The sequence below is a fragment of the Nycticebus coucang genome, chromosome 21 (assembly GCF_027406575.1).
Source record: "Nycticebus coucang isolate mNycCou1 chromosome 21, mNycCou1.pri, whole genome shotgun sequence".
Lineage (NCBI taxonomy): Eukaryota > Metazoa > Chordata > Mammalia > Primates > Lorisidae > Nycticebus > Nycticebus coucang.
In genome coordinates this window covers 59,182,331-59,209,785 of record NC_069800.1, presented here as the reverse complement: position 1 = coordinate 59,209,785, position 27,455 = coordinate 59,182,331, and positions in this window count along the sequence as shown.

Here is a 27,455-nt window from a genome sequence, read left to right as displayed (position 1 = left end):
GCATAAGGTCTGTTTAAAACCACAACATTGAAGGGTAGAAACATGTCATAGTTTCTGGATTTTTCCAGTTCCCTTGAAAAATCAGGATCTCTGGCTACCCTGGGCCCACATTCCCCTTAGCAACGACTGGCCAGGTGTGAGCAGCAGCTGTACCCTCAGACCCCATAGGTTCCCCTGCTCACTTGGGGGCCACCGTTCCCTGTCACTCACACCCAGCCCTTCTAACTTACCTTTCAATCCATCTATGGACATTGACTATCTTGGGCATTTGAGTTTTGACCTCCAGGAAAAGTGTCACAATGGAAGTGCCCCGAAGAGACAATAATGACCCTGGTGGAGACCCCTGGATGGCTCCACAGAGGGGAAACACTAGAGCTGAGACTTGGATACACAGTGCAGGCAAGTCAAGGTACTCCAAGTGGAGGAACGAGCCGCTTATACGCAGACAGAGGGGCAGACAGGTCCTAACCACTATTGGTTTCTTTGCCACTCCTCAAGGGTGCCACAGACAGACAAAGTCACTTTCCAAGGCAATGCCTTCCATGAGCTCAGGATCAAGTGGCTGTCAGTTTGCGAATAAAAACACGAGTGGCAAAACTGTATGCATTAGAATCGCACCATGAAACCGACTCAAACTACGTGAGTTTGAGATGGATGGAGGGAAAGGGATGAGGAAGGAGAGCAGCTTAGGGTTAGGACGGTGTTACCAAGGGCCGGGTATCCTGAGACCTAACTGGAGCTCACAGGCGTGAATCTTGGGTTTCCTCTGTTCTTTTCTTCTTCTCCTGGTGAGAACATCTCACCCCACTGAACTGATTCTAGGTACAGAAATTTTGATGATGTGACCCCCAAACACAACCCACCTTCTTCATCTGAAGCTGAACAGAAGAAATAGTGGACTAAAACAAAAATAGGGGGAAACTGTCTACGTGAAGCAGGAAGGAGTGTGTATAATGAATTTGTACCCCTGGGCAAGTAAATAGGTGTTCAAAGAACCCTAACCAGGAACCCACCTTCCAGTGATAGCTGTTGAAGCACTTGGGCTGTTATGCTTGCTTTGTTGTTGAGACAGCCTCACTCCATCACCCTGGGTAGGGTGCTGTGACATCATTCTAACTCACTGCAACCTCCATTCCTCAGCTCCAGCCATCCTCCTGTCTCAGCCTCCTGAGGCGCTGGGACTACAGGTGCCTACTACAAAAGCTTAATTTTTCCATTTTTAGTAGAGACAGGGTTTTGATCTTACTCGGGCTGGTCTTAAATTCCTGAGCTCAACTGATCCTCTCACCTCAGCCTCTGGAGTAGCCAGGACCATGGGTGCTCGCTACCATATCTGGCTAAATTTTCTATTTTTAGTAGAGATGTGGCCTTACTCTTGCTCAGACAAGTTTCAAACTCCTGAGCTCAAGCAATCCACCTGCCTCAGCCTCCCAGAGTACTAAGATTACAGGTGTGAGCCACCCCGCCTGGCCTGATGCTGCTACAGAGCTCTTCACCAGAGTGTTTGCTAGAATGAATGCCAGAAATGATTTTCACTGCAGAAGTAAGTGATGTTCAAGATAGAGTCATATATAGAAACTACCTTCCTTGAATGGCATATGAACCCACAGGCCCCACCAGTTAAGACCTCTAGAGCCGGGCGGTGCCTGTGGCTCAGTGAGTAAGGTGCCGGCCCCATATACGGAGGGTGGCGGGTTCAAACCCAGCCCCGGCCAAACTACAACAAAAAAATAGCCGGGAGTTGTGGCGGGCGCCTGTAGTCCCAGCTGCTCCAGAGGCTGAGGCAAGAGAATCACGTAAGCCCAAGAGCTGGAAGTTGCTGTGAGCCGTGTGACGCCATGGCACTCTACCAAGGGCAGTAAAGTGAGACTCTGTCTCTCCAAAAAAAAAAAAAAAAAAGACCTCTAGAGCCATGCCAGAGGTATTTACCCCTTTTGTTTTTATTTATTTATTTATTTTGAGATAGAGCCTCAAGCTGTCACCCTGGGTAGAGTGCGGTGGCATCGCAGCTCACAGCAACCTCCAACTTCTGGGTTCAAGCGATTCTCCTGCCTCCACCTCCCAAGTAGCCGGGACTACAGGTGCCCACCACAACGCCCGGCTATTTTATGGTTGCAGCCGTCATTGTTGTTTGGCAGGCCCGGGCTGGATTCGCACCCGCCAGCTCAGGTATATGTGGCGGGCACCTTAGCTGCTTGAGCCACAGGCACCAAGCCACCCCTTTTGTTTTTAATATAGTGTATGTAGTTGTAAGTTTATATAACAATTTTAATAATGGCCATGTTTAACAACCAACTCAGAAAATTCCTGAAAATTTATCAGTGGGCTCTAGCAAGCCCGTGCATGGCAGCTCCCACTGCCCAGGACTCCACTTCTCTGCCTATCCCCGTTGGCCTAGTTGGCAACGGAATATTCTCCAGATCTCAGCCAAGTGGTACTTAATGCAAAGAATTCTCAGCACAAACAGCCACAGCCCCATCACACTGGCGTTGGCAATTCTGTGAGTCATTATTGTTCCCTTGTTGCCTTGACCACTCAGGATATCAGCTCCACAATAGCAGAAGCTCTCATCTGGTCTGTCCAGCCCCCTCCTGTATCTCCCATGCCACTTGCAAGGACTGGCACACAGTAAGTGCTCAATGAATGTTCATTTAAGAAATGAGTGAATGAATGAGAAATTTCCATTAAGGTTTTTCCTGCTTACGCGTGCAAGTTTTGGTGATATCATAGAGAAATTACATAAAACTCTATGCTAAAGAGCGAATCATTTATTTAATAAATGGCCCATGCCCCAGTTCTTTGTAGAATTTCAATTTTTTTGTGCCATGGACCATGTTAACTGAGGAAGTCTGTGACCCCCCCCCCATTCTCAAATCAAGGTATTTATTTAATTATTTATTTATTTTTGAGGAAGAATCTTTTTTTTTTTGCAATTTTAGCCAGGGCCGGGCTTGAACCTGCCACCGCCTGTATATGGGGCCAGTGCCCTACTCCTTGAGCCACAGGCACCGCCCCGAGAAAGAATCTTACTTCATCACTCTGGGTAGAGTGCAGTGGTGTCATCATAGCTCACAGCAACCTCAATCAATCTCTTAGGCTAAAGCAATCCTGTTGGCTCAGCCTCCCAAGTAGCTGGGACTACACAACTCCCAGCTAGCTTTTCTATTTTTAATAGAGATGGAGTGTCACTCTTGCTCAGGCTGGTCTCGAATTCCTGAGGTCAAACAGTCACCTGCCTTGGCCTCCCAGAGTGCTAGGATTACAGGTGTGAGACACCACACCTGGCAGATCAAGTTCTTTAAATATATTTTAAAAATACACCGACTTGCAAGGATATCTAATTATATTAAAATGTAGTTCCCCCCCCAAATTTTATGACAATGTATGGTAAATGTTTGTACTTTTTAATTACCACATTAAGTGACAAGATCCAGTGAGAAGTCTAACAAATGCAGTTTGGAACTAGCAGTAACCATAAATATTTCAAATTATCTGTCACTCGAATGGAATGCCAAGATACCTGATTTCCACTAGTGAACGTTAATAGAGCTGGTATTTGTCTCTATTTAAAATGAGAAAAATGACAAAATTCACATCACAGTGTGTATGTGTTTGTTTATAAATTTATCCTGAGGTCACTTGGGAGTTTGTGGACACCAAGTTAAAGACTCCCATGGGAACGTGGATTGGCTCTCAAGGGGTCCAGGGAGCCAGATCAAGGATCTCCACACAGCAGCCCTGCGTAGATACGCAGCCCGTGATTTGCTGTCAGACATTCCCAGGTTCAGATTCCTATGCCCGCTCCTTACAGGCCATGTGATCTTAGACAAAGTTCCTTAACCATTCCGAGTCTGAGTGTCCTCACGCATCAAATGGGCTGGCGATGACCACCTCCAAGGGACACCACGGTCAAGTGAAGTGACTTAGAACAGTGCCTTGCATGGAACAGCCACTTAGAAAGCAATAGCTACTATTTCTGTAGAATTAGTTCTGCCAGTTTTTGGTGGCTTTTTTTGTTTGTTTTGGCTTGGTTTTGACCTAAGATAGTCCAGTGCTTTTGATGCAGTCAGACTGGGTTACTGGTAACTTACAAAGGAGATTCCAGCCAGGTCACTACTGAACCTTAAAAACTGTAGCAGAGATGCAGAGTATAGGGTTTGTTTATCTCCATTGAATTCTTCTAAGAGGACTTTGACTTCTTATCAGAAGAACATTTTGATCAGAGGGCCTAGAGCTTAACAGCCTAAGAGAAACTCACACCTGTACCAGAGCCTGGCTGAGCCAACACACCTTCCAGATTCTGTAAAGAGATAAACTGTGGTGACCCTGCAGCCCAGTTTGACCAGGACTGTCCTGGTTAATGCCTGCAGTCTCCATGTAATTATGAATAGCACCCTTTTCACCCACACAATAGGTGCAGTAGATGGTGACTATTGATAAGGACCACCCTTCTCCTTTAGCTACTAAACACATTATAGAATATTGTTTTCCTTTGGCCAAATCCAGAAAGTAAGTCTGGACCCCCTGGAATTTTGGCCCTTTTCTTTCAGGCGTCCTTACTGCATAGGAGCTTTGGGGTCAAAGTAACCTGGAATTAGTGTGACCTGCCATCCTGGTTTCTTTCACTCTGGATTTTATTTTAAGTGGGATGGGATTTATAGGAGTGGTTATTATATGTTGCTTACTTAATCTTTATATATTAACATCCTTAATATATCTTATATATACTAATCCTGTAGGCATAAACATTGCTATCCCCATTGGTACATCCAGAAAGTAAGGCTCAAAGAGGAAAAAATAACCTGGCCCGGGTCTCACTTGAACTAAGGTCAGGATGTGATTCCAGAGAGCACCACCACTCAACCTGATTCAAAGGTCCTCAGAAATGGACTAAAGAAATAAGCTCAAGAAACTTCTCGGCAGTGTCAGCGTGCACAGAGGCGTGGCCATCACAGCTCTGGGGGACAAGTGGCATGTCCCACTTGCATTCCATAGCAGGTGACAGAGCTCCTAAGTGACCTGCCTGCTGTGAGGTTGGCCTCCATGTGCCCTAACATTGAGTCTCTAATCACTCAAAGTGAGGTCATAGATTTGTTTGCAGTTGTAAAAATTAAATAAGAGAGTAGGATTTAATTGTCTGTGTGGAGCATGTATGTGTTTTTGTTTTTTTTGGGGGGGGGAGATAAGTGACTTTGAATTCAGCCTAGCTGTGAACAGTGGCACACACCTGTAGTCTCAAGGGGCTACAGGTGGGAGAATCATTAGAGCCAAGGAATTCTGAGGCCAGCCCAAAGACATAGCAAGATGCCATTTCTAAAAGAAAAAAGAAAAACATGAAGGGCTTGGCTGCCTGTGGCTCAAGCGGCTAAGTCGCCTGCCACATACACCTGAGCTGGTGGGTTCGAATCCAGCCCAGGCCCACCAAACAACAATGATGGCTGCAACCAAAACATAGCCGGGCGTTGTGGTGGGCGCCTGTAGCCCCAGCTACTTGGGAGGCAGAGACAGGAGACTTGCTTGAGCCCAGGAGTTTGAGGTTGCTGTGAGCTATGATGCCACAGCACTCTACCCAGGGCAACAGCTTCAGGCTCTGTCTCAAAAAAATAAAGAAAGAAAAGAAAAGAAAACATGAAGAAATATTCAGCCTAAAAATTAAATGCACATGTGATGCATTTACATGGGGTTACTCTACAACCCCAAATCTTCAAGTTTCAATGATTTCCAAGCCCCTTCTCTGCTAAGTCCTACCCCAGATTCTAAGAAACGAAGAGGGAAGTTATTCATTCATCCAATATGCATTGTCCACTGTATTCTAGGGTGGGAGAGGTGTACAGGGTGAACAACTTCAACCGGATCCCTTCCCTCAGGCCCCAGGTAGCAGCAGATGGGCAAATACAGATAATCTATTGTTGAAGATGCCAAGTGGTCAGACCCTTCATGCACCTTCATGCACGGCTTGTGTTAATGTAAAATGGTGCAGCCACGTTGGAAAACAGTCTGGCTGTTCCCCAGTTGATTAAACACAAAGTTACACATCGCCTAGCAATTCTTTCCTAGGAATCTACCCGAGAGGAGTGAAAGTGACTTGCCCATGGATGTTTATAGCAGCATTGTTCACAGTCGCCAGGAGGTGAAAGCAACCCTCACGTCCCTCTGCAGGTGAATGGATAAACAAAATATGGCCTGTGCAGACCATCATTCACCCACAAGAAGAAATGAGGTATTGACAGGCTCAATACCTGGGAACCTCAAAAACATTGTGTTAATTGAAAGGAACCAGACACAAAAGGCCACATATTGTATAAATCCATTTATAAGAAACTTTCAGGATTGGTTAATACATAAAGACAGAAAGTAGCTAGCAAAAGGGTTCAGGGTTTCTCTTTGAGGCAATGAAAGTGTTCTAAAATTGGGTGGCGCCTGTGGCTCAAGGGGTAGGGCGCTGGTCCCATATGCCGGAGGTGGTGGGTTCACACCCAGCCCCAGCCAAAAAAAAAAAAAAAAAGAAAGTGTTCTAAAATTGATAGTGGTGGTGATTGCATAACTCTGAATACACTAAAAACCATTGTATTATATACTTTTTTTTTTTTTGGGAGACAGAGTCTTATTCCTTCGTCCTGGGTAGAGTGCCATGGCATCATAGCTCACAGCAACCTCAAACTCTTGGGCTCAAGAGATCCTCTTGCCTCAGCCTTCTAAATAACTAAGACTACAGGTACCTGACTAGTTTTTCTATTTTTAGTAGAGATGGGGTCTCACTCTTGCTCAGGCTGGTCTCAAATTCCTGAGCTCAGGTGATCCACCCACCTTGCCGTCCCAGAGTGCTAGGATTATAGGTGTGAACCTCTGCATGCAGCCTTAGGATTGTACACTTTTTTTTTTTTATTGCCCTCGATAGAGTGCCCTGGTGTCACACTGCTCACAGCAACCTCCAACTCCTGAGCTTAGGCGATTCTCTTGCCTCAGCCTCCCCTGGGACTACAGGGGCCTGCCACAATGCCCAGATATTTTTTTGTTGCAGTTTGGCTAGGGCCGGGTTTGAACCCGCCACCCTCAATACATGGGGCCGGCGCTCTACCCACTAAGCCACAGGCACCGCCCAGGATTGTACACTTTAAATAGATTAGTTAGGTGTGGCATGTGAATTATCTCTCGATAATGCTGTTATTGATAAAACAAGTATGTCCTAGATTATCGGAAAGAGCGTACAGTAAAAGAAGGTCAGCAGGGTGAGGGAGTCAAGTGATACCTGCAGCGCTGGAGGGAGAGGAGATTCTTTTCTCTGGAGTGGTGGTCAAAGTCTTGTAATGAAGAGGTTGCATCTTGGCCAAGACCTGAACAAAGTGATAAAATGACTTTGTGGATATCCGGGAAAAGAAGATCCAGTGGAGGGCAAAAGCCCCAGGCCAGCGTGTGTGTGGTACCTTAAGAGACCCCCTGAGCCAGGGCAGAGGGACAAAGGGAGGAATGCTGAGAGGGGCTGGCGCCACACAGCCGGGGGCCCATGACACACTGAGGCTGAGTGATATGCCGGGAGCCCCACCAATAATAAAATCACCCAACAGCTCTGAAGCCCCAGTTCTGCGTGAGTCCCAGGGTCAAGCTCAGGCCCTCATCATTTCCATCTTCCTGGTTGTCCAATTTAGTAATAAAGTCATTTCGCTATGAACTGTGATCCCATGAAGAAAGTTGCTGGACCCTTGTAAAGGAAAATGAAAAAAAAAAAAGTAAAATCTGCAGTGTGTCAGTCCTGTCCTCATCTTTGTTCACGGCCTTATAAAACTAGGGTGGTGGCCAGGTCTGTGCCACCCCAGACTGGTTAGGTTCAGGCAACAACCACCATTTGGTCAGTTAATGAGCAATGTGAGGACACGGTGTCCTGCCAAGTGACTTTAAATTCCAAGGGAGGGAAAGCGTTTATGTGACCTTACAATTTTCTTTGCTAATTGTTTTGCCTTAATAATATAGAATGGCTTGGAGGAGGGTCAAGTTTAGCATGTATTTGACCTAGAAGGAGTCGGGAAGGGTTGGCCTTGCTACAGAAACCGATCTATGTTGTCAGGTGTTCCATAGCCATGTTTCCAAAGGTGGACGTGGAGGTGATAAGATGCCTGGGTTCTCGGGGGCAGGGCCTGTAATCCCAGCACTCTGGGAGGCCAAGGCGGGTGGATTGCCTGAGCTCACAGGTTCAAGACCAACCTAAGCCAGAGGGAGACATCTCTAAAAGTAGCCGGGCATTGTGGCAGACACCTCTAGTTCCAGCTACTTGGGAGGCTGAGGCAAGAGAATCACTTGAGCCCAAAAGATTGAGGTTGCTATGAGCTGTGACGCCAAGGCACTCTACCCGAGGTGACAAAGTGGGACTCTGTCTCCAAAAAAAAAATAATAATAATAAATAAAATAAAATAAATCTAGCAGAAAAGTAAACATTAAAAAAAAAAAAAAGCCTGGATTCTGCCCTGGTCTGTGATGAGGTCATTGCCATGGGGCCAGTGACACAGAGCAGTGCTGGAGGATTGGAGTCCTGGGCTGGACTTCCAACTCCAGGGCAGCCAGACCCTGGGCTGGCTCAGGGGGTACTGGAGCCTGCCCAGCCTAGGACTTGAGAGCTGGCTGTTAAGTGTTCAGGAATTAGGGTTGCTAGATAGACTATTTTAAAAATATTCTACAAATTTAAAGTTCTGTAAGGGATAGTAAAACCAAGGGATATGCCAAGTAACATAAGCTAGACACAACCAGACAAATACTGTGTGACTCCACTTACATGCGTTGGTTACCTGTGAATACAATAGGCTAAAAAAAGGCCAATTCCTAGAGACAGAAAATAGAGAGGCCCAGGGGTCGGGGCCGGGGCACAGGGAAGAGGATGTGGAGTTCCTGTTTAATGGGTACAGAGTGTCTATTGGGGATGATTTTTAAAGTTCTGGAAAAGAGGTGCTTTTTTTTTTTAAATTGATTTATTATTAAATCATAGCTGTGTACATTAATGCAATCATGGGGCACCACACACTGGTCTTATAGACCATTTGGCATATTTTTATCACACATTGTATGTACATGGACCCTTGTAAGACGCACCATAGGTGTGGTCCCACCAATTACCCTTCCTCCGCCCATCCTCCCAAGAGGTGCTGTTTATGTAACACTGTGAATATACTTAATGCCACTCAATGGTACACTAAAAGAAAACAGTGATATGTTTTAAGCTATGTATATTTTATCACATTAAATAAATAGCAAAAGAGATAATCAAAACTCATCACTTCCAGTTGGGCATGGTGGCTCCCACCTGTAATCTCAGCACTTGACAAGGGATTCAATTCAATCCTGGGAGGATTCATGGATGAACTTGAGCTCACAAGTTCAAGATCAGAACAAGAGCCAGAATGAGACCCTGTCTCTACTAAAAGCAGAAAAATTAACCGGGTGTGCCTAATCCCAGTCACTCAGGAGGCTGAGGCAGGAGGGCTGCTGGAACCCAGGAGTTTGAGACTGCTGTGCAAAATGGGCACTCTAACCCAGGGCAAGAGAGTGAGACTCTGTCTCAAAAAAAAAAAAAACAACAGTCGCCTCCTAATGATTTTACTATATTTAACTACTATTATCTGTGCTCTTGAGATTATCGATGTGTAGCAAGGAAACACACTCTTCCCAACGCCAAACTCAGTGGCTTCACTGTGGCACTTCCAATTGCCCAAGGCAGGCGTATTTAGACCACAGAAATTAGCAAACACTACAAATAAGGTGGTTGGTTTTACCTCCAGAGAGTGAGTTGTTCAAATCTTTATCACTGGGCTGCTTATTTACGTGACTGAACCCCATTTTTTGCTACCTGAAAAATGAGGGTAATAGTAGAACCATGGTGACAGTTGATATGATTGTATGAATCGGGAATACTTTCATCTGCTAATAGCAGAAAACTGAACAACAGAGGGAGCCCAAGCAGGCACAGCCAGAAGAGGCCAGGCACAGGGGCGCATGCCTGTAATTCTAGCACTCTGGGAGGCCAAGGCAGGTGGATTGCTTGAGCTCAGACCAGCCTAAGCAAGAGTGAGACCACCATCTCTACTAAAAATAGAAAAACTAGTGGGGCATTGTGGTGGGCACCTGTAGTCCCAGGAGGCTGAGGCGAGAGAATCACTTGAGCCCAAGAGTTTGAGGTTGCTGTGAGCTATGACACCATGGTATTCTACCCAGGGCAACAAAGTGAAACTGTCTCAAAAAAAAAAAAAAAAATCCCATGATTTGGATACACCTAAAGTAGCATCTTAACCCAAATAAATACATCTTGTTCTTCATGTACACTAGCTTTACTGGCAATGCTATTATAATCTCATAAAATACGTGTCTACTGCAAAGCACTTGAGAAATTACGATGATGGGATTTTCCATTATGTTTTTCTCCATCTGTGAAAACCAATAGCTATATAACATGACTATGAAATGTCTGGTGAAGGGACCCACACTCATACAGCACATGGAAGGACAAATTTTTTTTCAATTTTTTAAAACTTTATTCAAATTAATATGAGGGTACAATATTTAGGTCACAATGTTGTCACTTCCAGGGTAAAGTTCCATATGTAGAAGAGCCCCTTGGAAGGACAAATTTTGAAAATGTCCAAGCCTTTCTGGTTCTAAAATCATGGAAGAAGATTCCACAGCAAGAAAATGTGTTGATGCTTGGCACCCATAGCTGAGTGGTTAGGGCACTGGCCACAGACACCAAGGCTGGCGGGTTCGAACCCGGCCCAGGCTTGCAAAGCAACAATGACAACTGCAACAAAAAAATAGCTGGGCATTGTGGCGGGCGCCTGTAATCCCATCTACTTGGGAGGCTGAGGCAAAAGAATTGCTTAAGCCCAAGAGTTTGAGGTTGCTGTGAGCTGTGACACCACAGCACTCTACCCAGGGCAACAGCTTGAGACTCTGTCTCAAAAAAATATATATATATGTTGAGATAAATAGAACTAGTGATGATTTTGTTTACCCTATTATTTCTATGGGAAGGTTTTATTGAGCTCTCACTATCAGCTACTATTCTTTCAGTTGTTTGTCTAATTCGCCAAACTCTTTCGCAAAGTAAGTATTATGATTCCCATTTTACAGATAAGGTGTCTTAAGGTTCAGGGATGTTAACCAACCTGACAGTGTTTACACAGGTAGTAAATGTGAGAGGAGGAGGTGAGCTCTATCCTAAGAGAAATGTATCCGTCAGATATGGCTGTGTAATATATCACCCCACAACTCAACGTCTTAATAAGCATTTGTTACTGTTTACGAGTCTATGAGTTCAGCCAAGTAATTCTTTTCTTCCGAGTTTACACACACTTCTATAATCAGCTGTGTGGTAGGCAGGTGTTTCTGCTAATCCAGGCTGGGCTCCCTCCTAAATCAGGAAGTCAGCTGCCATAGGCTGGTCTGAGATGACTTTAGCTAAAACAAGTGGGCCCTTCTCTCACCCAGCTAGCTGGGCTGGGCTTCTGCCTGTGGCAGTGGTGGGTTCCAGGATAGAAACAGATTTGCATGAGGTCTTTGTGGCTGAGGCTTGGGATTGGCACACTGTTATCTTCACTGCATTCTATTAGTCACAATGACACCAGGCAAATCCAACTGATATTCAAGGAGGGGAAAACAGGCCCATCTGCTGATAGCAGGCACTGCAAAGGTAAGATTGCAAAAGGGTGTGAACATGGAGAGAAATAAAGAGAAAATAGCCTTTTTTCGCAATCAATCTGCCCAGATAAAGAAAAGAAAGCTATTGTGCTAACAAAGGGCACATAGTGAGGTACACGATCTAGTCAGGAGTCTCAAAACAAAGTAAGATTCCTATTTTGGAGAACAGTTTGACCATTTCTTATACATACATTAAGTCTACACCTGTCCCACGACTTAGCAATCTCTCTTTGAAGTATTTACTCAAGAGAAATAAATACACATATTCCCAAAGAGAGTTCTACAGAAGTATTCATCACAGCTTTTTTCATACTAGCCAAAAACTGGGGGTAAATAACAAAACAGGCGAATTGACTTAAAAAGAAAGTGTTATATATTCACACACTCCATGGACCACTGCTTAAAAACAATTATAAAGTGAACTGAAGGCACACGTCACAACATGGATCTCAAAGACATCACAGTATTGAAAGAAGCCAGACCCCAAAATGAATGTTTCATCTGATTCTGGAACGAATGTAATGTAAACTAAGCTATAGGGACAGAAATCAAAACCTTGAGGGAGAAGGAGCTGTTACAGGAAGAGGCACAGGGAACTTACCACCCGTGTGATGAAAGCATTCTAGATCAACTGGTGGTGATTATAAGAGTGTGTAAGAGTGTGTAGTCCTTTGTTAAAACCCACAGAACAGGCTCCGCACCTGTAGCTCAGCGGCTAGGGCGCTAGCCACATACACCGGAGCTGGTGGGTTCGAATCCAGCCTTGGCCTGCCAAACAACAATGACAACTACAACCAAAAAATGGCCGGGCATTGTGGCAGGTGCCTGTAGTCCCAGCTACTTGGGAGGAGGAAAGAGAATCGCTTAAGCCCAAGAGTTTGAGATTGCTGTGAGCTGTGATGCCATAGCACTCTAGCAAGGGTGACATAGTAAGACTCTTTCTCAAAAAAAAAAGGGGGGGGGGAGGGGCGGCGCCTGTGGCTCAAAGGAGTAGGGTGCTGACCCCATATGCCGGAGGTGGCAGGTTCAAACCTAGCCCTGGCCAAAAACTGCAAAAAACAAACAAACAAACAACAACAACAAAAAAAACCCAGAACTGTGCTTTAGATCTTTACAATTTGTTGTATGCAAATTGGACCCCAATCAATAGTAATAATGAGGTTGAGTTAAAAGGCTTTCTGGAATGATTTGGAGGCAGTGGCAGGATTTCACTGTGAGTCACAGCATTAGGAAAGCATGGGATGGTGGCCTGGGGGCCCTTGGGGAACCTGTAAGCATAAAACATGTCCTTACCTGACCCTGCTTCTACAGAAAGGAGAAGAATCCATTTACATTTTCAAGAGACATTCAGGAAATATCAACAAAATGTGTATGTAAATTCATTCCAGCTTGCTCCTGCTACAGAGATTTGAGCTGAGTGAGTCCAGCTTTATTTTCCCAGGAGTTTACTGGCACAAGGTGGCTCAGACGCCACCTTCCTGGAGTCAGATGGCAGGAAGGAGAGCAGAGATCTCTGGGGAGCCTTCTGCAGAAGTCAGACCCCACACAGAAGCCCGTGAATCAGGCTCCTGGTATTCATGCTGTGTGAAGCCAATGACTCTCTCACTGAGAAAATCTCAGAACATGTCCAACTATTTGAACAGGGAGACCAGGACCTGCTCTCTGAGCCAACGGCAATGAACAAAAATCCCGGGCAGACGCTCTAGAGGAGGAGATCCTGGAACAGAGATATCATTTTTTTTTTTTAGTAGGGGGGAGTTTGTTTTGATTTCCTTCTCCCCCCCCCCCTCCTTTTTCTCTTTCTTTCTTTCCTACAGAGTCTCACTCTCTTGCTCTGGGTAGACTGCTGTGACATCATAGCTCACAGCAATTTCAAACTCCTGGGCTCAAGCAATCCTCTTGCCTGCACCTCCCAAATAGCTGGGACTACAGGCACTCAACTGGAGTCTGACTAGATTTTCTATTTTTAGTAGAGATAGGGGTCTCATTCTGGCTCAGGCTGGTCTCAAACTCCTGAGCTGAAGCAATCCACCTGCAGGCATAAGCTACCATGGGTTGTTTTTTTTGTTGTTGTTTGTTTGTTTTTGTAATAGTTTGTTGTCCTGTTTTGGAAGGCAGTATTCCTCCTATAAAGGCAGTATAGTTTGAGACATCTCTCAGAAACCAATTGACGAATGGAGAACCTATTTTAATAATAGTTTGCATGTCTTGGGCGGCGCCTGTGGCTCAAGGATTAGGGCGCCGGTCCCATATTCCGGAGGTGGTGGGTTCAAACCCAGCCTCGGCCAAAAAATAAAAAATAAAAAAATAATAGTTTGCATGTCTTAAACAGCCCACCTGCATTATTCTGACTCAATCCACTACCACGGATGAGGTAGGTTTTATTTGCTCCGTTTTATAGAAGAGAACATCATGGCTCACACTTGCTCACACTCTGTCTGATCCTTGGGTATGCTTTCAAAGTTTAGCACAGTGGGGTTCCTGGGTTCCCTGTAGGAAAGTAGTTTTCATTTAATATTCCCTGTACAAGTGATCTAAAAATAATCTTTCCCTATTCTAATTGGGCATCCTTCTCAATCACGTACTTAGGTTTACAACTAATGACCTCGAGTTAATATCACTTTAGTTGCCGGGTGAGTGGGAAGAAAAAAGAGGCAGGCTGAGCTTGTAAAGGAGGCTTTTGTGCCAGCAGGAAGGCTTTGTTTCTTGTGGTCCAGGAGAAAAGTGGTGGGCGGGCTGAGTCATGGCAGACACAGAAAGCCTGGCGACTAGGCGCCCAGGCTGTCTGCAGATTCCTCTTCTGTACGGTTGTTTCATCCACCGTATTAAATGATTGCTGTTAATCCGAGTCTTGTAGCTCTTGCAGTTTTGTTTGTATTATTGTCTAAATTTGTTTCCATCTTAGGATTCTTTAAGAAGAAGTATGATTGTAAGGCGTTTAAGCCTACTCTGACGTCAGTCTGCTTTACATTGGATAATTAAACAGACGCATTCAGGCTTCAGGTCTGTGAGATTTTTCGTCTCTGAAATGAGTCTATTTCCCATATTTTAGAGGGTGTATTTTTCACCAATACCAACCTATGTGCCTCATTTCTAAGTGCTTAAATGTCTCATGTGTTTCATAAAGAAATAGCAAACTTACTAGTAGTCAAAGAAAATGCAAATAAAAAATAAGATGTCCCCCGTGGTATCTCTTAGTGTGTGTGTATAGCTATAGTTATATTTTGATAGATAAAGATTTTTTTTAGTTAGAAAGAAGCTCTGAGTTTTTTTGGAGAAAACAAGTATATGCACTCAGATAGGCAGGTAAAATATAAACCAATACAACCTGTAGAGGGAATGTGGTTTGACAGCATACATCACGAGCCTTAAAAATATTACACTTTTCCACCTAGGTTAATATCAAAGATGTAAAGTCTCCATCTTTTTTAATGTCTGAATAGTGAAACAATAAAAAAAAAAAAAAAACATCTTTTTTTGGTGCCGTTAAAAGTACCCTTTAAAGAAAATATGATCATTTTTACTCTAGCATTCCGCTGCCGGGAATTTATCCTGAATAAATAACATGAAAGAGAGAAAGGAGTGGGGGAGGGGAGAAACATACAAGCAGCATGTCTGACAACGGCGGATTGTCCCGAGGTTCCCTGCTAGACTATGACAGCCTCTTCAAATGGTGCTAGTGAAGAATATTTAACAACATGATGGAAAAGTACTCCCAAATATAAAGAGGAAAAAAGGATATTAAATGTATCCCCTTCTTCCCTAAAGTATATATGTTTTTAAATGCAGAGAAAAAAAAAGACTGAGAGGAATACTAACCAAACGTCAATCGGGATAATTGCTGAGTATGAGATTTGCAGTGATTTTGTTTTCTTCTTTTTTTCTTTTAGTTGTGTCATTGCCCTACTATGGATGAATATTCATTTTGGAAGTAGGAATGGGAAATAGACCTCAAGTATAAAACCAACTTGGGGGAAGATCCCAGCGCACCCGTCTTCCCCAGTGACCTTAAAGAAGTTATTTAATCTCTCTAAATCTCAGTTCCTTCATCAGTAAGATGGAGGTGATAGTCACGCCTGTTTTAAAAAGCCTGAGTCATAAAAGAGATAACAGACATTAAGGGACTTGCCCGTCGGGTTGGCAAATGGTTGGCAAACGATGTGAGTCCAATAAAAATTATCTATAATGAGAACGAATGATTAAAATGTTTTCCTTTAACTAACCATATGCTTAAATAAACATTTCTAGGTTTCTGTGTGTGCTAATCAATCATTTAGCTACCACTAGGAAGTTCTCCTCATGGAAAACAAAGAAAGTGGGCGGGTGGGCCTGTGGCTCAAAGGGGTAGGGCCTTGGCTCCATTGCCGGAGGTGGCTGGTTCAACCCCAGACCCAGCAAAAAACTGCAAAAAAAAAAAAAGAAAGTGGGCGAGCGGTAAATACCCCAGTGTATCCTGACCAGCCCTGTAGTCGAAGGATATTTGGGGTTTTTTCTTCTTTCTTTTTTTTTAATCTATATGATGCCATTTTATTATAACTATTAATAATACAAAATAACATTAGGCTGGATTATATGTAAATTAATTGATGCTTAATCATCAACCTTGGTGCTTTCTCTACTCTGAGTCTCTCAAAAGTAAGGACTTTTGCAGACTAAAAAATCTAGACTTCCTCTCTTTCTTTTCTTTTTTTTTTTTTAGTTTTTTGAACCAGGTTCTATTGATTGCATTTGTTAGGTAAAGTCCTTATAATTGTGTCCTGCCCCCAAAGGTGTGTCACACACTGTGACCTCCCCACCCATCTCTCTCCTTCCCTCTCTCTGTTCTTCCCTTCCCTCACCCCTCCCTCCAAGTACTAGATCATTAACTGTCCTCATATCAGAATTGAGTATAGGGTGGTGCCTGTGGCTCAAGGAGTAGGATGCTGGTCCTGTATGCCGGAGGTGGTGGGTTCAAACCCAGCCCCAGCCAAAAACTACAAAAAAAAAAAACAAACAAAACAGAATTGAGTACACAGGATTCTTTTTTTTTTTTTTTGTGCAGTTTTTGGCCAGGGCTGGGTTTGAAACCACCACCTCTGGTATAGGGGGCCAGTGCCCTACTCCTCTGAGCCACAGACGTCACCCAGTACATAGGATTCTTGCTTCTCCATTCTTGTGATGCTTTACTAAGAAGAATGTGTTCTACTTCCATCCAGGTTAATACGAAGGATGTAAAATCTCCATCTTTTTTCATGGCTGAATAGTATTCCATGGTGTACATATACCACAGTTTGTTAATCTATTCCTGGGTTGGCCTTTAGGCTCTTTCCACATTTTTGGCGATTGTAAATTAAGCTGCAATTGTAAATTAAGCTGTGATAAACAGTCTAGTGCAAGTATCCTTATGATAAAGGATTTTTTTTCTTGTGGGTAGATGCCCAGTAATGGGATTGCAGGATCAAATGGGAGGTCTAGCTTGAGCTCTTTGAGGGTTCTCCATACTTCCTTCCAAAAAGGTTGGTTAGTTTGCCATCCCACCAGCAGTGTAAAAGTGTTCCCTTTTCTCCACATCCACGCCTAAGAATATATATTTTTTGAAACTGTGCAAGGCACTAAGTCTTTATTGTACAGACCAGTGGTTGTGGTTCCTCCCAGCAGACATATGGCACTATCTGGAGATGATTTTGGTCATTACAGGTAGAGGCTTTCACTGGCGTCTAGTGGGCAGGGACCAGGGATGCTGCTACCATCCTACCAGGCCCAGACTGTCCCCCAGAGCAAGGATCTATCTGCACAAAATGTCAATTGCACCGGACGCTGAGAAACTGCTCCTCAAGGAGCGTGTAACAAGGCAAGATGATTTTTTTTTTTTTTTTGAGTTTCTGGCCAGGGCTGTGTTTGAACCATCCACGTCCAGCATATGAGGCCGGCGCCCTACTCCTTTGAGTCACAAGCGCCACCCTAAGCTGATTATTTTTTTGAAAACACTTTTTTCTTTTCTGAGACAGTCTCACTCTGTCCCCCAGGCTAGAGTGCCCTGGCATCAAGCTCACAGCAACGTCCGACTCTTGGGTTCAAGAAATCCTCTTGCCTCAGCCTCCTGAGTAGCTGGGACTACAGGCACTCACCACAACACCTGGCTAGTTTTTCTATTTTTAGTAGCAACAGGCCTCATTCTTGCTCAAGCTGGTTTCAAACTCCTGAGCTTTAACAGTCCACCCACCTCAGCCTCCCAGAGTGCTGGAATTACAGGAGCCACAGTCTTTTTTTTTTTTTTTTTAACCACTTTTTGATCTGTGATATGTCTGTGTCTGAAACTGAGGTGAAACATTTTGGAAACGCCCCCTCACTCCACCCCACACAGACTGTTGTTTCTCTGCCTCAACCCAATAGATCTCAAGGCCTATGGTACATAAAACCTGCAGTTTATCAGAGTTAAAAGATAAAAGCAGGCTCGGTGACCATGGCTCAGTGGTTAGGGTGCCAGCCACTTACACCAAGGCAGGCGGGTTCAAACCTGGCCCAGGCCTGCTAAACAACAATGACAACTGCAACAACAACAACGAAAATAGCCAGGCATTGTGGTGGGCTCCTGTAGTCCCAGCTACTTGGGAGGCTGAGGCGAGAGGATTGCTTGGGGCCCAAGAGTTTGAGGTTGCTGTGAGCTGTGACACCACGGCACTCTACTGAGAGCAACATAGTGAGACTCTGTCTCAAAAAAAAAAGATAAAAGCAAGCACCTAAGCAACTAAGCAACTCACTAAAACCCAGAGTAGTAAGTGGGAGGCAGGAAAGTGAAAGTTGAGAACTTCGCTTTTGGAATCTGACCACTATGTGCTCAGAACTCCAATTCCTCCCATACCCTCCATGGCATCCTGGATGCATTTTTTAACTTCCTCAAAAGTTAGTTTTCTTAAATGAAAAATGGAGCTGACAGTACTTAGGATCAAAGGGTTATGAGAACTGGATATAAAATGATACAGAAAGCCCAGGAGCAGATACAGGGTGAGACCACAAGAAAATGAAATAAAAGTAGAAAGAAGAGAGAAAAGGAAAAAGCATTCTGTCTCTCTTTTTTTTTTTTCTTGAAACAGACTTTCACTCTGTCACCCCAGCTACCATGCACGGTCACAGCAACCTCAAACTCCTGGCCTCAACCCATCCTCCTGCCTGAGCCTCCCAAAGTGCAGATTACACACATGATCCAGTGCACCCGGCCGCAGGGAAAAATATTCCTGACAGTTCCTTTACAGCGAGTTGGATTTGGTGAGCACTTCAGAGCGCCCATCACAGCCTGATGCCTTTGACCTATCAGCCAGCAGCAACCCAACTTAAGATACGTACTTGATCAAACTAATCACAGGGAAGATTGCAAATGCAAGTTGCTAGACAAACCTGTTTTCTAAAAGAACAGATGCTGAAGCAAGGGTCCTAGGTGCCAAGAAAGGAAATCACAGGACAGTGCTTTGCCAAGAAATAAGTGAATGAGGCAGGGCACTGTGGCTCCCACCTATAATCCCAACACTCTGGGAGCTGAGGCAGGTGGATTGCATGAGCTCCGGAGTTTGAGACCAGGCTGAGCAAGAGCAAGACCCCATCTCTACTAAAAATAGAAAAATTAGTTGGGCGTGGTGGTGGGTGCCTGTAGTCCCAGCTACTCGGGAGGCTGAGGCAAGAGAATCGCTTAAGCCCAGGAGTTGGAGGTTGCTGTGAGCTGTGTGAGGCCACGGCACTCTGCCGAGGGCCATAAAGTGAAACTCTGTCTCTACAAAAAAAAATAAATAAATTAAAGGCAGCCCCTGGAGCCCTGCAATGCAGCAGCCTCTTCACTGAGCCAAATGAGATTCCATACGTTGACTAGTCATTTGGCTCAGTGAAGAGGCTGCTGCATTGCAGGGCTCCAGGGAGTGTGGTTTTCACATCCTGGTATGTCTGGGTGACCCTCTGAGAATTGTACAGTTGGCAGCCTGCCTGACCATACTGGGCATCCCTGATTAGCAAACAGCCACAACAATAATTAAAACATTGAGAATATTGTAATACATATAGTCATCCCTCAATATGCATGGGGGGATTGGTTCCAGGATCTCTCTTGGGTACCAAAATCCAGGATGCTGATATAAAATGGTGTAGTGTTTGCATGTAACCTACAATGGTGTTGTGTTTGCATGTAACCTACAGTGCTCCTGTACCCTTTAAATCAGTGGTCTCCAACCCCTGGGCGGAAGACTGGTACCCATCCATGGCTGTTAGGAGCTGAGCTGCACAGCAGAAGGTGCGCGGAGGGCAAACAAGAGAAACTTCATCTATATTTACAGCCACTCCCCATGGCCAGCATCAACGCAGAGCTCCACCTCCTGCCACTTTGACAGTGGCATTGAATTCTTATAGGAGCCCAAACCCTACTGTAAACTGCCACGTGAGGGATCTGGGTTGCACGCTCCTTACAAGAACCTAATGCCTGAGGATCTGAGGGGAAATGAGATGTGTTTGAATCATTCTGAAACCCATCCCAGGTTGTGGAAAAATCGTCTTCCATGAAACCAGCCCCTGGTGCCAAAAAGGTTGGGGAATGCTGCTTAAATCATCTCTAATACTTGTAACACCTCATACAATGCATGCGTAAATAGTTGTTATAGTGTATTTTTAAGGGAATATTGACCCAAAAAAGTCTGTACATGTTCAGGACAGATGCAATATTTTTTTTTTTTCAAACATTTTCAATCAGAAGTTGGTTGGGGACGGCGCCTGTGGCTCAAAGGGGTAGAGCGCCGGTCCCATATGCCGAAGGTGGCGGGTTCAAATCCAGCCCTGGCCAAAAGAAAAAAAAAAAAAAAGAAGTTGGTTGGATCCATGGATGCAGAACCTGCAGGTACGGAGGGACAACTGCATTTCGGGGGGGATTTTGTCAAACAGCTTTATTGACATGTAATTGATGTACAATGATTGGGTATAAAAGGGTACAATTTGTTATGTTTTGTGTACCGATGAAACTATACCACAGATCAATAGAGGGAACAAATCCATTTTCCCCCCAAAGCTCCCTTCGTCATTCCTCCTTTATGCTCCCCCACCCCCGCCAGGCACTATAGACTAGAACAAGCTTTCTAGAGTTTTCTAGAATTTTCTATAAATGGAGTCATATGGTATGTGACACCTGGCACTTTTCACTCCCTATAATAATTTTGAGATTTGCTCCCTCATGGGATGGATCAGTAGTTCATTCCTTTTTCTTGCTGAATGAACCACAATTCATCTGTCCGTCTGTTGATGTGGGTTCTTTTCAGTTTGAGGCCATTACAGCTGAAACCGCTATAAATATTTGTGTATAAGTCTCTGTATGGACATGTATTTCCTTTTCTCTTGGATAAATACCTATGGATGGAATGACTAGATCACAGGATGAGTATGTGTTGACCTTTATAAGAAACTGTCAAACTACATTTTAAAGTATTTTGCCACTTTGCGTTCTTACCAGTGGTGTAAGAAAGTTATAGTTCCTATACATTCTTGCCCATTCTTTGTAGGATCAGTATTTTAATTTTCCCAGATAACATTATAGATAATAAAGTAATACAACAATCAGAATAATACCTCTAACTGTAAAGTTTTCAAAAGAATTTTTTTTTTTTGCAGTTTTTGGCCAGGGTTGGGTTTGAACCCCCCACCCCCACCCCTCACCGGTATATGGGGCTGGCGCCCTATTCCTTTGAGCCACCCTTGAAAAAGAATTTTTATTGTTGTTTTCATTGTGAATACCCAGTGCTGCCAAGGCACAGATTATATACTGATGTTAGAAACATAAATTAAATAATTCGCTGGGGCCAGCTTAGCAGTGTTATCAAATGTCTTGGGACCTTTGATTTTATTTTATGGAGCAATTTTACTTTGGAAATTTATCCTTCCTTAAAAAATGAGAATGCGGGCAGCGCCTGTGGCTCAGTGGGTAGGGTGCCGGCTCCATATACCAAGGGTGGCAGGTTCAAACCCTGCCCCAGCTGAACTGCAGCAGAAAAATAGCTGGGCGTTGTGGCGAGCACCTGTGGTCCCAGCTACTCGGGAGGCTGAGGCAAGCCTAAGCCCAGGAGTTTGAGGTTGCTGTGAGCTGTGATGCTATAGCACTCTACCAAGGGCGATACAGTAAGACTCTGTCTCAAAAAAAAAAAAAAAAAATGAGAATGCATAGGGCCAGGTGCAGTGGCTCACGCCTACAATCTCAGTACTCTGGGAGGCCAAGGCAAGTGGATTGCTTGAGCTCACAAGTTCAAGACTAGCCTGAGCAAGAGCAAGACCCCATCTCTTAAAAAAAAAAAAAAAAAAAAAGCTGGGCATTGCAGCGGGCTCCTGTAGTCCCAGCTACTCAGGAGACTGAGACAAGTGAATCGCTTGAGCCCAAATGTTTGAGGTTGCTGTCAGCTATGATGCCACAGCACTCTACCCAGAGTGACAAAGTGAAACTCTGTCTCAAAAAAAAAAAGAGAATGCATGCAAACATTTATACAGAATGCTGTTCAGCTCTTTAATATAATAGTATAAACATGAAACCACAGAAACAGGATCAGTAGAGAATCGGAATGGTACATCCGCCCTGCTGGAACAGTGTGTGGTGGTTAAAAACTTTTTTGCCCAAGAGTACTTGCTTCTCGGGAAGTTTCTCATAACAACCCAAATGAAGATAAATCTTCCGAACACTAGGTACAGTGTGACATCTGTGAGGCTGGTATACCCACCGGTAAATGTATGCCAAGGGGACAGCCTGAATCCCAGCTCTGACATGTGACTCATAAGCCCTATGACATTAGCTTTTGTGGCTGTAAATGGTCAGAACGGCATTTCTTTCTACCAAAATCCTGGGTGAATGAGGAAAAGTACACGGGGCCCGACACTTACGCAGACTAAGTCCTTGATGTTGGCCTTTTTCAAATGATGATTTGATACACACCAGTCTAAATGTTGCCCTTGATGAGTGATGACCAGAGGCCAGGAAGGGGTGAGGGGCAGGGAGGATGGAGGGAGCTGATTAATGGGCACCAACATATGGTTTGATAGAAGAATAAAACCTGCGGTTACATCAGTAGGATGAGTATAGATCACACAGTCTATTTCAAAATAGTTAGATGAGAAGAATTCAAACATTTCTAGCATAGAGAAAAGACAAATATTTAAGGTGATGAAGGCAACGGATATCACCAGTACACTGATTTGATCTTTACAAATTATATGAATGTATTAAATTATCATATGTATCCCCAAACTATAAATCTCTTGTGCATCAGCTAAAGAAAATATTGGCCTTATTTTCACTGTTAGTATTGATTTACATTTTCTTTTCTTTTTTTTTTTTTTCAGACAAAGTCTCACTTTGTCACCCTCAGTAGAGTGCTGTGGTGTCACAGCTCACAGCAACCTCAGACTGCTGGGCCTAAACAATTCTCTTGCTTCAGCCTCCCAAGTAGCTGGGACTATGGGTGCCCGCCACAACACCCAGCTATTTTTTTTCTTTTCTGGCTCAGGCTGGTCTTGAACTCATGAGCTCAGGCAATGCACCTGCCTCAGCTTCCCAGGGTGCTAGGATTATAGGTGTGAGCCACTTTGCCTGTCCTGATCTATATTTTCAATAGCAACAGTGGCTATTTTAGAGATACAGGGTTGTTGGTAAATTTTTTTTATTTTGTTTATCTGTGTTTGCTAAATATTCTCTTCTAAACTCACTTTTTTTTTTTGAGTCAGAGTCTCACTTTGTCACTCTCAGTAGAGTGCTGTAGCGTCACAGCTCACAGCAACCTCTAACTCCTGAGCTTAAGTGATTCTCTTGCCTTAGCCTCCCAAGCACCTGGGACTATAGGCGCCTGCCACAACGCCCGGCTATTTTTTGGTGGTGGTTGTTGTTGTTTAGCAGGCCCAGGCCGGGTTCGAGCCTACAGCCCCAGTGCATGTGGCCAGTGCCCAAACCGCTGAGCTACAAGCGCCAAGCCAAAACTCACGTTATTTTTGTAGTGAATAAGCATGTACTATTAACCAGGGGTAGAATTATACCATGTGTTTTTCCCCTGGGATTTTTTTTTCTTTTCCCATATTTTTCCATTAAATACAGATTACATTTGTAAAAATTGTTTTCAAAACCTCCAAGTGGTTCAGCTCCCATAGCTCAGTGAGTAGGGTGCCGGCCATATGCACTGAGGTTGGCAGTGCAGGACTGCTAAAGCCCAGCCCAGGACTGCTAAACAACAATGACAATTACAACAAAAAACTAGCTGGGTATTGTGCCAGGTGCCTGTAGTCTCAGCTTCTTGGGAGGCTGAGGCAAGAGAATCACTTAAGCCCAAGAGTTTGAAGTTGCTGTGAGCTGTGATGCCACAGCACTCTACTGAGGGGGACATAGTGAGACTCTGTCTCAAAAAAAAAAACAACCTTAAAGTTAAATGTAGAATTATCATATGACCCTAGATATATACCTAAAAGAATTGAAAGCTGAGACTCAAACAGGTGTGTGTATACCAATGTTTATGGCATTATTCACAACAGCCAAATGTGGAAACAACCCAAGCATTCATCAGCAGAGCAGATAAACAAAAACGCAGCACACATTTATACATACAATGGAATATTGTTCACATGAAAATGGAAGGAAATCCTGATGTGTGCTATAACGTGGATTAACCTTGACGACATGGTGCCCAAATGAAATACGTGCAATATTGGAATTTTGGGGCTCAGTGCCCTTAGCTCAGTGGTTACACCGAGGCTGGCGGGTTCAAGCCCAGCCCAGCCAGCTAAACAACAATGATAACTGCAACAAAAAATAGCCAGGCATTGTGGCGGGCACCTGTAGTCCCAGCTACTTGGGAGGCTGAGGCGAGAGAATTGCTTAAGCCCAAGAGTCTGAGGTTGCTGTGAACTGTGACACCACAGGACTCTAACAAGGATGACATAGTGAGACTCTCACAAAAAAAAAAAAAAAAAAACTTTTTGAATTTTTGGTCAATATTTCAAAATGAGAAGTTGTCATGTACAAAGCTAGTTTTCAGGGTTTTCTTGAAAAATTAGAAAGTCGGACACACCTGGAACTCCTTGGAAACAAAAAGCCCCTTTTTATGTTGTGTTAGCCTAATTCATAGAACAGATTGCCAAGGAGTACAGGCCATGTGTCCATCTCAGTTTCTCTGGTCTTCCTGCCTGAGGGTAGATGCTGAGCTTTACACCACCCATTCCAGGTGGGTGCATTCTTTCCTGATGCAAAGAATAAATGCTTGTTAAAAAAATGAATGTTTGGGCAGTGCCTGTGGCTCAAAGGAGTAAGGTGTTGGCCCTATATACCACAGGTGGCAGGTTCAAACCATAGCCCCGGCCAAAAACTGCAAAAAAAAAAAAAAAAAAAAAGTTTGCAAAGCACAGCTAGTTTAAAATGCATCATTACATGAAGCTAAATCAGCTTAAGGATAGAGGGTGGTATTTCGTTGACAAAGGAGTCAGCAGGGTATACTGTGTACAAAGTTGTTGGGAATATGAATTGGATGTCTTTGGAGGACCTTTTATTACACCTAACAACATTTTAAAGCCATTTAATCTTTGACCTCATTATTTTACCCAGAGGAATTATCAGATACACTACCTATGGACGCTTGCCCACAGAGCCATGAACAATAATAATTACAGCAATATTGTTTGCAGAAGCTGGAAACGATCTAAATGTCTATCAATAGGGCACTGAGAAAATAAATGATCCACCTCTGCAGGAGAATACAGTATTTTTCAGTTTAAGAGGATCTATTTATGCAGAACAACCCCTATGATTAGGTGAAAAAAACAAGAAGTAGAAAAATGTGCAGGGTAGGCTGGGTACGATGACTCACGCCTGTAATCCTAGCACTCTGGGAGGCCGAGGCAGGTGGATCCCCTGAGCTCCGGAGTTTGAGATCAGCCTGACCAAGATCGAGACCCCCATCTCTACTAAAAATGGAAAAACTAGCCAGGTGTCGTGGTGGGAGCGTGTAGTCCCAAGTACTCCCGAGGCTGAGGCAAGGGGATCACTTGAGCCCAAGAATTTGAGCTTGTTGTGAACTGTGATGACATCGCCCACTCTACCCAGGATGACAGAGTGAGACCCTGTCTCAAAAAAATAAAAATATATGTAAATAAAATAAAAATGTGTGGAGTAGCTACCATTTGTGCATACAAGGAGCGTGTCTGAGCCTGCATGCTTGCTAATACATGCATAGAACAAGGTTTCTCAACCTCAGCGCTGTCCAGATACCCCTTTTCTATGGGCAGCTGTCCTGTGTGCAACCTCTGGCCTCTGGCTTCCAGGTACATAGCATCCCCCTTGGCTGTGACACAAAAATGTCCCTAGAGCCAAAATCACTCTAGGTTGAGAACCACTGGGGCAGAGAGTCTCTGTAAGATTAGGCTAGACAACGTGGCTGTCTCTGAAAATTAAAACTGGAGGATGATGGGCAAAAAGAGAGAGGGAAACTTTTCACCTATTTGAACTTTTAAAACATAAATATTATAAAACAGTTTCATCTTGTTTTTCTCTGGTATTCAAATGATGCCTCTAAACAGATACCATTCAAGAAAATAACAATAACAAAAAAAGCTAACAGTGGGAAGGAATTCTCTTGTTTTTTAGTCTATTAAAATAACTGAATAAACCATAAATTACATAATCTCATCCATTTTGCCCCATGTGTTAAGGGGGGAAATTAAATCTAGAAAAGGAAAAATTCAGAGGCAGGTGCAATGGCTGATGCCTGTAATCCTAGGTGAGGTGGGTGGATTGTCTGAGCTCAGGAGTTCGAGACCAGCCTGAGCTGGAGCAAGACCCTGTCTCTAAAAAATAGCCAGGCATTGTGGTGGGCACCTGGAGTTGCAGCTACTTGGGAGGCTAAGGCAAGAGGATCACTTGAGCCCAAGAGTTTGAGGTTGCTGTGAGCTTTGACAGCACAGCACTCTACCAAGGGCGACAAAGTGAGACTCTGTCTTAAAAAATTAAAAAAAAAAGGGGGGGGGGAAGTCCTAAGATCATCCCATTCATTGGTGGCCAAACCACAACCACAACCAGTCCCCAGGTCACCCTAGTCTTAGACTTTGTGGCAACTTGCTGTCCAGGTCTCCTGCTGTAGAAAACGGACTTTCCCAAGAGCTAGAAGGCAAGACTTTCTCAAGAAGGCAAGACTTTCTCCAGAAGCAGAACTGGAGCTGGTTCCCAGCCAACAAATGTCCATCTTTGCCCCCAGACATTTTTGAAGTTGTGTAATGGTGGCTCCGCTCCAGTCCAGAGATCTGGCAGGTGACTAGATTTAGCTAGAGACTTTGCATCTAATCTCAACCTTTTGTTCACAGTAAGTTGTACTGTTTACCTGCGGATTAATCTTCTTGTAAATTACCTATGACCATAAATAATATTTGCATGGTGCTGTGGAAAGTGCCTCCAACTACAATCAAATTGTTACAGAAACCTCACCAGGAAACTTTACAGATGAGGAAATAGCTTCAGAAAGGTGCGTGAACTTACCCAGCATCACGGTTGGAGGGAGAAGTGAGGTTTGGAAACCAAGATTGAATGAAACTTTGCACTTGAAGAACCTTCGTGGAAATCTTACCAGTCGCCTAAAAGAATCCCATTAGAAGTAAAAATAACTTCCCAATTAAGAAGTTAATTAAATTCTTAATTAAGACACATAATTAGTGAATAGATAAGACAGTAAAATGTGTAGCATGATGTCAGGCATATAATCGCGGCTCACTGTTCACCATGATGGGACAGATATCTTCAAATACAAGAAAGAAAAATAGAGTAC